The 13,917-nt window shown below is 36.6% G+C and overlaps 1 protein-coding gene across 7 annotated transcripts in view; it reads right to left on the reverse strand.

Annotated features, from left to right (window-relative positions):
* rdgC (retinal degeneration C) overlaps nt 1-13,917 on the reverse strand; it is a 172,328-nt gene that overhangs the window by 119,464 nt on the left and 38,947 nt on the right. The gene's annotated exons all lie outside the window — the stretch shown is intronic.

Below are 13,917 nucleotides of genomic sequence, written 5' to 3' on the forward strand. Positions count from 1 at the left end.
GACAGTTGGAGACATTGAGTCCAAGGTCATTCTCAGAATGCTGTGACTTTCAGCCAGTAGACTACCAAAATCTGCATAAACCTGTTTCATAGAATTAACAGAATGCACAATTATTATGTAAGTTGTCCAGAAAGAGGTGGACAGAAGGTGGGTCTAGAAGTATTTCCATGGCCGCTGACGGTGTGATGCTGATGCCACCAAAGAAACCAAGGAACAGGTAAGCAACCAGAGACCTTTGGGCCTTCAAGCAATTGCTCTGTAAGTGGCCATTGGTCTGACAATAATCACCCATAACCAAATGAAGCAAGGTTTGAAGATTTGTTCGATTGGGGATAATAGAAAAGATAAGAAGCACACTAACTGAGAGCATGCTTTGCGGAAATTGTATACAGATGGACCTAAAACTAAACAAGGCAGTTTAACCTGTTTGGTCGTTACACATACATGTTTTAGGCGGAAGTGTATACAAGAGAAAACCTGGGTAAGAGTGAACCCCATATGTGAAATCCTGAGCCAGCCATGATGATACCAATCGTTATGGTTCGGAACCTTAACAGGAATTAAGCCAATCAAATACATAAAAAGTACTTAAAAAATATACCAAGAAACACATACGAGAAAATCTTTATGAATTGATCATCCAGGAAAAATTAGGCATGTGAGTTTTTATAGTAATTGTTGAGCGGAGCTCAGTTGGAGGATAAACTAGGCACCAATAAAATATTACGAATCAACACAGTAAATCTGTTTAAAATCTGTTTTTCCGTTAACCAGCTGTCGCACCCTTACGAACGACAACCCTCAGAAGTCGAAACTTGTGCGAGCTAACTATTAACGAGGTCTTACCTTTTAACGTGTGATTTCTAATACGGGTTGGACGATAGCAAGTGAAGATCGATCGACCAACACGGTAGGCAATTCGAGTGAGTGAACAAATCACCCACGCCGAACCGCTTGGCTACCGACCGACCAAATGAGTGAACACACGATGAAACCGATTTCAAGGATTCACTTTTGTGGCGTATGGCGTATGACCTATATAGGGTATACATTTAATTTACAGACAAACTCATTTCAGTGGATAATTAAATTATGATTATTTCAAACTTCGAAAGTTGAGGGATGAAAACTGTGGTAGTAACTTCATTATATGTAGTAGTTCCTGATTGGTGATGTATTAACTGAAACGTTCTAACATTACAGCTGATTGAAGGTGTTCTTCTTTATGTATATGTATGTATAGAATCATTAGCTAACAGATTCCGAGAAAGGGACAAACACAGAAGGCTAACGAAACAGAACCAAAGACCACCCCCGAGAGTCGCTGTCAGGCGGCTTTGGTAAGTATAAAAATTTCTCAACCAGTTCGAATTAAACTCTCTTTCAGACTCACTGAGAACCAACACTCGTAAGCGATTAAAAAGACACTCTTCTCCGGTTAGTTTTTGGGGACCCCATACAAAAATTCAGTTAGGAAAGTAATGACAAAACAATTCAATAGATTAGAAAGAATATCACCTAAAGGCTGACTTTCGATCAAAAACGGTCAGATGTCAATTTTGCTGAAGTGCTCATCAGTAGGATTGAAGACCGCTCGGAGAGCGGGGGTGAATGGAGTGGTGTATTCAGTTTTCCCCACAAAATGTTACATCCCCCATGCCCGGGAGGGGGCATGGGGGGTAACAGATTGCCACTTTCTGGATTTTGAATTCTGGGTTATCCTTCAAATTGACTCCATCCTGAATTAGATTTTTACTTGACTTTTTATCGGTTTAGATATCAGAAACCATAATGGCTTCATAGACAACTTCGGTGATACCTCTGAAACGTAATTGATATAGACAATAGCAGTAATAGAGATGACATTGCAGAGACCGGCAAATCTAGAATTGGAATATCTGATTTTTCAATCAAACTCAAAGTGCAAACAAATAGAATCTCATTCAATTCCATATCGATAACCTATACTCCTACCTTCTGTAGCAGAATGATCTTTATTGCAGGTTAATTATCGTTAACAAAAAAATTACACATCAGCAAATGCTTAAACACCTTCATTTAGTGAAGTGAAGGATCAAATTCATTGGGATACATGATGGATGAATGAAAGAAAAAACATTTTGATTTTGTTGTAACTTAAAACTCTCACCAAAAAAATCCAGGAAACTGATCAACACCAAACAACCAATCTAACCATATATGAGTTTAAATAATTGTTCCAAAAACGATGTCTGGATTTTGGTAACATTAGATTTTATTTGGTTTCCGTTATCCTAAACGGAATTTTCCAAAAGTCTTGATTCGCAATTAAAAAAAGTAGATACTGTATAGATCCCTGGGGAATACCGGCGTTGATTTACAAAATAATAATTCTCCACAACACAAAGATGAACCAATGCATGGGGTCTTCGCTAACAACGACTCTTCAGGTTGAGTGGACTGAAGTTGAAAACTGAGTAGGAAAATGAAACATTTCTGATTCGAGTTGAAACATTATTCTGAATAATAGCAATTTCATGAATATCGAAAATAATACACAACATACAGTTCATGCATCCAACCATGTCACTCGGGTACCGGCTCTGCGGTCTAAGTCAAGGCACGATAAATTTCAACAATGAAATCCTTCAGTCAGTCATTCACTTACTCTGTTTATATACATACCTGTCGGTTCTTCAGACGTGAAGAAGCTGTATAGTGAAACACGGGTCCTGGTTTTGTAAACTATCAAGTGTTATTCAGATACGTCTAACATTTGAATTCAATTTCTATAGCTCAGAAGGTTCAACAATATATTAAGCAGCTCTCTTATAGAACAGCAAACACATCATTCAATGTAATGGGAATATACGATTCAATGAATTGATTTGACTGTGATGAGTTTATTTCAATTGAGTTATTTCCAAAGTTAACAACTTCTTGAGGTTTAGACAACAAAACCAAAGTAGGCAAACTCTCTCCAGAACGGCAATCCAATATATGAACAACTTTTGCATCGATTGAAAACTCTCTCAAGTTTGCTATGATACATGATTGACGAGATTTGTATGCCAAGATTCATTAGCGTTCGTGAAAAGGATATCTCTCGTGGAAAATTTGGCAAGTAATCTGGACTTTCTTTTCTTCTCAGTTCGTTGAAACATGTCTCAGAATTTCCTTTGTATGAAATTTAATTACATCGGATCTTGAGATTCATAAAGTCCTTCATTATTCATAACAGTTTCACTTTGTGAAGTTTTGATTAAATTATAATTTAAAAAAAAGCTATAACGTAGCCGTGTGAAAAGACTCTGAAAGGAATTGTGTAAATTTGCCTGAAAACAAAACACGTCTTTGCGTTCTATAATATCTTTGTGAAGATTTTGTTCTCCATTGCTGGAAAATATTTTTCATTTAAATTTTTTTCAACAGGTTTGAAACCCAAATCAACTGTGAGCCGTCATGGGACGCCTGCCAGATGTAAAACATCAATGATTATTTACGATACAGAAAAACTCAAAGTTGTCTCGACAATTTATTATCACCCTTAAATGCTTTAACGGTAAAACCATCAATCAGTACATGTTTCGAACCTATATATGTTCATCATCAGATAATTATTTAAAAATTTCACAATAAAAGAAGAACAACATAACAATATCTAATAAAATGAAGTATAAAAATACTTGAATAGAACTGGCCGATACTTGATGAAAATCCATATTTGAAAAACTAATAAATACAGTTTATTCTATGATTTTCACTATAAGGGTTTTACAAAAACCGCGAGACGTGTTTCGCTATACAATAGCTATATACATAGAATAAACTCTATTTATTAGTTTTATAAAAATACCTACATGGAGAAGAAAATATGTATAATGCAGAAAAGAAAATTATCACAATGGTCACAATGATATGTTAATAGTAATGTAAATTTTTATATTCAGTAATATGAAGAAAGTTTATAACAACATTTTTTAAAATCAAAATCAAAAAACCCCACATGAAAACGAATTCTAATGAAAGATATTTGAACTGAATTGAACAAAAAAGGAGAATCAAGTATCAAAAATATATAAGGAAATAAGGTCGAGATGACATGGGACAGTAACAAGACATCTGCAAACACAGAACACAACAGAAGAAGGACCACCACATACATATCAACTCGTGTTCTGAGCAAACAGATCCCATACCATCTATAAACGACAGCTTGTTACAATAATTTGTAATTTTGATTACATTTATTTTTATGTTAAACATGTGACAGGGCGGTTCGTTGTAAAATTGTTGAATTTTGACCAAAAAAAGCCGTCGCATCAGCATCGCTCAGGAATTGTTTAATAACGTCAACGGTGATCCAGATTTGCTCAAAAGGTTCACAACTGGTAACGAATCATAGGTATCTGGTATCTGGTCTCTATGGAAGATCCCAGGAAAGTCGTATCTGTATCTAGAGAGTGAGTATAGACTCACAGCACTTAGGCCATATGTGACCCATTGTACATCCTTCCGAGGAGTTGTCCTCCTAGGTCATCGTCCATCCTGTCCTCTCCAGGAAGGTGAACAGGTCAATAGGAGACATCTCATATTGGCAGGTGTAGGCCAAGACTCGCTGAACACACACTCTCTTTGGCAACCTTAAGGTGTCTCACGGTGGCCTCCGTGAAGGTTTTGGAAGGTCCGTGGAGGTAAGGGAGCTTTCCTGCAGGGGCAGCCGGTTCCTTGCCTTTATTCAAGGCGGAGCTCTTGGCGCCTGCCTTGGATGGTGCAATTATAGTTGCTGCCTCCTTCGCTCCCTTTCTCCTTTTGGCTTCAGCGCCGCAAATGCGCTTACGCCTCGGCCTTTCTATTACATCACGAGGTGATCTGCTGTGTCCAGCCTTATTCCAAGCGGTAGAATGGGGTTGACATTTTTGTTCATCCCCAGCCACCGCCTTAGATTGAGGTCAGCACTTCTGTCCAGCCTCAGGATTGGTTTTTGTTTTTGTTGTTTCTGATGTTGTTTCATTCATGTGTGTTCCCACAAGTAGCAAGAAAAGAGTTGGTCACCTCTGGCAGAGCTCCGCATTACCAGAGGTAGGCTGATTACAATGAGGTTTCGCCCAGTTACCCAAAGGGATCGTTCGTGACCGCATATCACCCTGCGGCCATTCAGCTGTCGGCACGACTCCTGACACCTTAGCTTGGGTAGGCTGGTTCACGGTGGCATGTTCCGCAAAAGCTTTTTGGGGGGTTTCAGTTCCCCTCACCCTACTTATTTCTGCCACTGACCAGAAGTCCGGCGACCTCGTCCGTAAGACCACATAGGCTTTCCGGACAGGGCCTCCAGTCCCCTGGCCGTTCCCCTATCCGCCACCTAGGAACGCGCCCGATAGGTAGCCCAACCCATGGGCCACATAATCGTATGATCAAAAAGAAATATTATGCGCCGCTTGCAAGAAGCAAAACGAAGAAAACGTCCATTATTGTGAAAAAACAGTTAATGACTTGCACTTGCACACTGGTCATTACATCAGGCAAGTGACTCACTTTTCGCCACCTTGAAAAATCGTCCTTTCAATCAATGACTCCTACGATAACCAATGATCCGCATCATCCACGGGCTCAACCGCCTTCCGCGCATTGTTGAGTAGTCGACTGATGATACGCAAACATATGAACGATACATTCGTCAGCACTGATTATCGGTCTTTTGTAAAATGTAAGTAGCTCTGCACACGTGATAGGTCACTATATATATTGACGAATGAAAGAAATATTTTGATACACTACTTTTATATTAGATTATTGGAACATTTTTATGTAGGTACAACATATCATATATATATATATATATATATATATATATATATATATATATATATATATATATATATATATATATATATATATATATATAAATATATATATATATATATATATATATATATATATAAATATATATATATATATATATATATATTTTGTAGGAAACCTACACAAACAAGCTCTACCATACCCGCAAGTTCAAACCATCCACCATCACACAAAATGGCTGCCTATAACGCATTCATATATAGAATGTTAAGGTTACCACTCGGCAATGAAGTCCGAAACAAAGAACGGAAAATCATATACCAAATAGCGAACGAAAACGGATACACCCAAAAGACAATAGATAAACTAGAAAACAGAATCAAACAAAAAATACAGAACAAGGATCAAGCCACCCCAACAGACAAAACAACACAACGATGGACAGCTTTTACGTACGTAGGACACCAAACCAAAAAACTAACAAACATCTTCAAACCACTGAACATCAACATCACATACAAGCCGAACACGAAGATAACACAAAAAATAAACAACTATGAAAAAGAAGACGACAAAGATCAAAACGGGATATACAGTATACAATGCTCGGACTAAAACAAATTATATATCGGCCAAACCAAGAAAAAACTGATCCAAAGGTACAATGAGCACAAAAAGGCATACATAAATCCAACAGTATATAAATCAAACCTTGCAACACACGCCATACAAAACAAACATAATTTCCCCCCACCAGAGAACATAAAACTAATAAAACAAATCAACAAGGGAAACCGCATGGACATTTGGGAAAACTTGAACATCCATAAATTCAACAGTCATAAATCACTTATCGAGGAACAAGTACAAATCAAAACACAACAAGATCTCACATTCGATATATCAAACAAAACCATACACATTCCTAGAGAAGATCTAACACGAAGAAGAGTACCTGATACAGAACAAATACAGGTAAAGTACCTGAAATACCTGAGTTAAGACACTCTGACCGTATAAAGAGACAGACAACAAGATGACCAGTTCAGTTTGAGGAGTGCTAGAAGATGACAGTACTACCAACTGTCGAAAGCGCTCGTAGATAATTAATAGAAGATATAAAGCTTCAAATCCTTTTTGTAGAATATAATATTGAGAAACTCAAAATAAAGGAAAATTAGTTGCATCAATCAAATATATATATATATATATATATATATATATATATATATATATATATATATATATATATATATATCAATATATTGAATTGCGAGGTCACCTCAAGAAAAACATCTTCTGGAATTACACTGTTCATTTCGTAGGTGTACATCTGCTACAATTCCTACACTTTCAATTTCCTCTGATTCCACTGAGCCTCTGAACTCTCTCTATACTGAATCCGTTGCGATTTCATCCGTAATTATGGTCCATTCAGGAGATCTAGTTACAGTAATCCGCCTGAAATACGCTGAAAATTCACTGTGGAGACTCGACTTTCCTTTGTGGAACCCGGATTTCTTAAGGATACTTATGTGTAGATGGGGAACTTTAACGAAAAATACACGCAGAAAAAAGTTTTCTGGTTGAATCAAGTCATTAGGCATTCAATAGAAGTATATTGATAGGGATAATAGCAACTTCTACAGAATAAAGTATCGAAAAATGTAATTTTGCATCTGACGTACTCTTTGAATTGTCTAAAAGAACAATTCGTTCAGGCCATTTCCAAATTATAGTGGAAATATACGATATTGTGTACATTTTAAGGTGGCGGCACTCTCAAAGGGGAAAAAAACAATACATAGAAATGAACCGGCAGCGAACTTGTCCACATGAACTGTAGACATGGCGATTCGTATTGGGTAATTTTTACTAACCAAGTTTTATGATTGGCTGAAGAGTCATAAAATGAAATTTGAAATCATGTTACGGTGACGAATAGAAATCGGCGAAGGTTATCGCCGTCGTGTTCAATTCAGGAACTGATCGCGATTAGAGTGTTGAAATTCGATATTGGTGCAATTATAATCACCAAAAATTTAAAAAAAAGAAAGTCTTTGGCTTTCTACTACTCCATCTTGATACAAAAGAAAAAGTGGGAATCTTCCAAAGAAAGGAAGGAAGTAATCAATTTTGAAAGAAGTAACTGTATACATAGATGTGTAGATCATGTAAAGAAGTAACTTTCCAACACAAATATGGAAAAAAACCTTCTTGAAACATTTACTTTCATATAAACATTGAATTACACGAAAGAAAAATTCTTTTGTAACAAATACTTTCATATGAACACTGAATTATATGGAAAACACTTTTTTCTACTCAGGTTGTATGTGCAAGGGTATGAAAGGAAACTATAACAGATTTTGAACTTAGGTTCATTTTCGAAATAAAGGGGATATCTGTCAAAAATAAGCAAAAAGTTAACTTTTTCCTAGTTGCATAAAATTTGGCATATGGATATATAATTGCCGTAGACACAATTTTTTCAAGTAACCTTTCGTTAAACTCGATCTAGAAATGCACTTTTTCAATTTTTTTCAAAAAAAAAGTTGAATTTGACAAACACTGAACGTCAGTGGGTCGCAGTTGGCCGCATTATTAATTTAAAGCACAAACAAGTGCCGAAGTTAAACTTCATTGAAACTTTTCGAAAAAAAAGTTTCCCATATGGTGCGCACTTCAATGGTGACACTGTATATTTGAAAAGCAACTATAAAGATTCGAATTTTTGATCATGTATGAGGTCTATCCCTCATCTATTCCGGCTTCATATTCGCCAAAGTTCTGACGCTGGAAACTTTCAGAATTGAGAGGATAGTTTGGAAACTTCAATAGAAACATTTACATATAAGACATGTGGTAAACTAATAATTTAATTATGGAGTTTGGTGACGCGGAGAATATCAGTACAGATAGAGCAGGGTAAAGTTTTACAATACAATATTCACATGGTTACACAATTCAACTGTAAAAGCTATTGTATAGCGAATCACTTGGTAACTTTTGAATATTTTTCACAGAGTATTATTATCTTTACCGATATTCAATGTATAATTTGAAGTAGGTAAGTTGTGTGTTTGATATTTTCATGTCTCATGTCTTTCTATTTCCAAATAAAATGGAAAGGAATTCCTGATGTAAGAGAGTGTATATTATGATGATGCTACTACTTAATGTGAATGAGGCCAATATCAAACTGATCATGCAAAGTTTTTGTTATTCAGGTGTCACAATCAATTATAAATAAGTTTCGTCTTTTTAAGGAACGATTTGGGACACTGTGTGTATGTGTGTGATTAAAAAAAAAAGAATTATTTCCTAACAAATAACTGACTAAAACATAAACAAAACATATATATGTATACATTTTGTGTTGAAACATTGGCATCGAACAGATGGAGGAGAAATGAAGGTGTTGATTGAGGGGACATTTGAAAAAATAGGGCTGCAGTACGAAGGCCTTAGCTGCAGACTATGCAACAAAGTAACGGAGACAGCTATCATGTTTCATACAAAGGAGAGTCTAGACAATCATCTAACAAGAGACAGTACAACTATTACAGGAAACACCCATATTTTCATGCAAACAATTGCATGAAAATATGGGGAAACGCAATGAACCCATGAGGATTCTGTTTCCGGAGGCTTGAAAGACATACAGAAGTCAGACGGCTTTGAAGTAACAGAAAAAACTGCCATCACATATTTTCTATCGATTTAAATTTGTTTACAAACATGTATATTTCACTCAACTCACGTACAGTATATTGAATTTCTTTACCTACTTGACTCACGGTCATTATTCCACCGAGTATTAAGATTTTTCTCTTTTCCTGAGGGACATTCTTTCTCAACAAGAATCTGTGAGAAACTCCAATAGTCTCTGCCAAAAAAAGAACGCGAACACCCTTCTAGACACAACAGAGATGTTATCCCTTCCTTACGCCATCCCGACTTTCATTAAAAGCTGAGAGCCCGTAAAAAGGGTATTGTCTTTCTTGAAAGTGTTTCAACGAAGACCCGCGGATAGCATTGAAAATAAACAAAGAGATTAGTTTTGCAATGTTCTCTTTACGACAGTCACTATCTACATAAAAATATCATTATATTAATCATTCAGTTTGAAACAAGGTACAGCAAAGTGAACGAAAATAATGTCCGGTACTGTGGAGAAACAATTCATGGTTTTTGCATAACGATATTGCACCTGCTCACTGGTCATTGATTTTTCGTAACTCATGCCTCGGCCACCGTATTCACCAGATTTGGCCCCATGAGACTTTTTTCTGGTCCCAATATTGAATAGACCCATGAAAGAATGGCGGTCTGCGACAACTCAGGAAATAAAAACCGAATAGCTGAGAGGGCTTCAAGAATACCAAGAAGTGCATATCAGAACTGCTTCGATAACTGGAAAAAATTCTGGCACGAGTGTATTATATCTGAGGAGGACTACTTCGAAAGGAGCAAATGAGAAATTGATGAATAAACGAATATTTTTTGAGAAAAATGAAAATTCACCTAAATTTTTGAACAGAGGGCGTAAAAAACAACAAGATGAATTGTCAAATGTCTTTTGATGGTCATGAGGATGCAGTTTCACTTCTCTTTATTTTCACTTCAGATGATATAGGTAGGTAGGTGGGTAGGTAGGTCTGAAGTGAGTGGGTCTATTCGACCCTCCACTGCAACCCGCAAGGGTTTATTGTGGCTCACACCTATTCACACTCGGCCAAATAATATATTACTATTATATGCAAATTCAATTTTATTGCATCCATATCCTATTAACAATAAATAGATTCCATGATAGGTTGCAGTCGAATTGTGTCCCTAAGGACTTTACCATTATGGATGGCTCGACTGACACTCCTTCAAATGAGAGCGGTGAATGCGAAGGGGTTCTATGTTTGCTATAAAACTCTATATATTCCGTCTTATTATGATTAATCACGTACGTGAATTTCTGGAACTTCAACTAGCGTTTCCTATATGACTAATAACCAGTCCGCGCAAAGCTTATTGTTAAATCGTTTGAAAATGAAACTTTTAACAGATGATGATCGACTGTATTAAAATAATAATAATAATATACTTTATTGTCATTAGGAATGAATCTTGTGGACAAATCTTGTGAATAATACTTACAAATGTAATACATAAAATGTGAATATAAAAACACCTCACAAAAAAGTAAAGTTAGAACATACACTATAGTTCAACATCGAAATTTTGTCTCAACATGGTGGTGTATAGACTTGTTTACAAGTATTATCAACACTTATATAATAGACTTCACGGATAAAGTATGATGAGCTGTTTTCTCGGGTTTCGCTCCGTGTTCTGTGTATTTTATCCCCATAAGGATTATTTTCACAACGTTTCGGCAAAGTCTCATTTGTCATCTTCTGGTGATGTCTGGTTTTTTCAACTAGAGTGATTAGTTCGAACTCTGTGTCTCAATTTATAGGGATGGATGTTTTCCTTTACCTGCGTTGCTGCCACTACCTGTGTTTGCTCGACTACCTGTTTTGGTCTTATTACCTGAGCTGCCTCTCCTGTCTCTGTTATTGTACCTGTATTGTCATGTACCGAGTTTTGCTTCTGCTGATTTTATCAGCAGAATTCTTCACCGACATAACATATCAACTTCTTTCGTACCAGAACGGACAATAAGGTCCATGCTTCGTAATCCCAAGGATCAGATATCACTGGAGTCACAAGGAGTGTATGAAGTACCATGCCATGATTGTGACAGGACTCACATCGGCCAGACCAACAGAAGAATCAACATTCGCAGTGAAGGGAAAAGTCACCACGTCTTCTCTCTTCCAACACGTACTTCAAACAGGACATAACATCAATTTCGATAACACAAAAATGCTAGCAAGCAACGAAAACTTTTACTCACGAACAATCAGAGAGGCTATCGTCAACAACAGAAGCCAACCGCACATTTGTTAGATGTAGCCTGGGAATTCTAGGTCTTCTAACTGGAACCACAAATGTGCTTACTTATTTTCAAATTGATGTTTTTACTATTATTCTAAACATTTTGTTGGTCAAATTTGCCTGTCTTGACCCCATCTTGACCCCATGGTAATAAATAGAATTACTGACAAAATTTGTTAAAGGAATTGGCAATTTCAACGCGGTGGAACGGGTGCTATAAGAATGGCATGAAGCCTCAAATAGGGACCTATTTTTGTAAATGAGGCAAACCGTTTCCAAAATGAAGCAATCACTGTTAAAATATTTTTGCTCAGCGAATTTTTGTGGTTCTAGCGTTGAGTCTGGTCATTATTACGCCTTGGTCAAAGACGAAACGAACTGGTTTAAGTTTGACAATAGTCGTGTCACTAAGTGTTCTGGCGATGTATTGAATTTATTGGAACCTCTGGAGACACCCTACATTTTGTTTTATAAGAGAGAGGACATTGGCAGATCAAGATCATCAGATGATGTGATGCTGCAGGTTTTCCCGGGTTTTCCTGCAGCTGAAAAAGCAAATGCGCCACTGAAATCAATGAAATCGACCCGGAGCGCCAATTAATTTTTGTTGTTGTTTTATAATTCCATGATATATGTAAATTAATTTATCCTCTTGTTTCCGATTGCATATGGAAGCAATTCATCCAAATCCATTTAGACGTTTCGTCGGAACAAATGTCACTTCACTCTTTTGAATTTAACGAAGATAATCACGTGACTTCCGCACATCCTCCACAAAATCATTAATATATACGTTTCTTCATATCGTCATGATGTGAAGGTCAGTAAATATAATCCTTAATAAGATTTTCCCTCTTCGAGCAAATAAATCCAATTTCAGTAGAAAAGTAACTTTATTGACGTTTCACTTAAAAGTTTATGATTTGCGAAAGAAATTGAAACAAAATTAAATGTAGGACGCGATTTCATCAAACTTAATATGATTTTATAAAATTTGTTGATGAAGATATAGTTGATACTTGCAATATGACACTATTTGAGTTCCATAATTGGTTTGAAAACCCGTTAGTAAGCTAACAACTCTTAAAGGTCGAATTGAATAGTGAGGATGAAGAGAAGATTTTGTTCATGGCTAACTTAGTGGAGAAAAAAATACTATTTGTTTTTCCGAAATGCAGATGATTTCTACGGTACATCAAAGTGATGACAAGAGCAAGTAATGAATAGTAATTGATAGGTAGAATTGGCACCTCTGTCGTTGAATGAATATAATGAAAATACTTTTTCCACACACCAGAACTGGAACACTAATATTTCCTTGGTTGCTCAGGAATTTTATTCCATTTAAATGCAGTTCTCCAAATGAGAGAGTTCTTGAACAGTGAAGATCGAGGTGTACTGAGTTGAACCTCAGAACGATGAGCACAGTTCGTCGCGTATTTCTTATATGAACCGCTCTTGGCCAAGACATATTGCTGACCATTTCAACCCCCAAGAAACTTATCAAAGCAGAAAGTGGAATTGTCTGACCTGACATTATTATTTCCGGTTCGGAGACATTAATCTTTTTCGAAAAAACCGGTGCCTGGGTTTTTGTGGCATTGAATTGACCCTGGTTATTATCACCCCAATTCGAAACTGCTTCTAGATCCTCATTAAGATATTCAACCTCCTGCTGCCGGTGAAGATGTGCCTCCGTAGCCGATGTCCTGGAATCCAAATGGAATGACGAAACAAGTGTGTTGTCTTAGGCAAGCAATATATTGGATTCTTGGTTTTTTCCAATGAGTCCTTGATATACAATAGAAAGAGGGTTAGAGGGTGACATACGATACAAAGTCGCCTGTTGATCTCTGTTTCTGAAAGCAATTTTGATGATCGCTCAAGATGTTGAAGCCTTCCAAATATTTAAGGATATGGTGGTTTACGACTTTCTTCATGATTTTGATATCACTGATAGCGAAGCGATTGGTCTATAGTTATTTGGAATTTTTGTCTTGTCCTTTTTTGGAATAAGCTGAAAGCGAGCAATCTTCCAACAAGAAGGAAAAACCCCTTTCTTGTAAGACAGGTTGAAAAGTCTGCAAAATATTGACACGAGTTAATTTGCGCACTTTTCAAGTACGTTGACGGGCACTTCATCAGCACCAGACGCCTTGTTGATATTTACTGTTTCAA

This window comes from Leptinotarsa decemlineata, unplaced genomic scaffold, assembly GCF_025532065.1.
Source record: "Leptinotarsa decemlineata unplaced genomic scaffold, Ldec_3_MD MMD2_tig00026336_RagTag_RagTag, whole genome shotgun sequence".
Classification (NCBI taxonomy): Eukaryota; Metazoa; Arthropoda; class Insecta; order Coleoptera; family Chrysomelidae; genus Leptinotarsa; species Leptinotarsa decemlineata.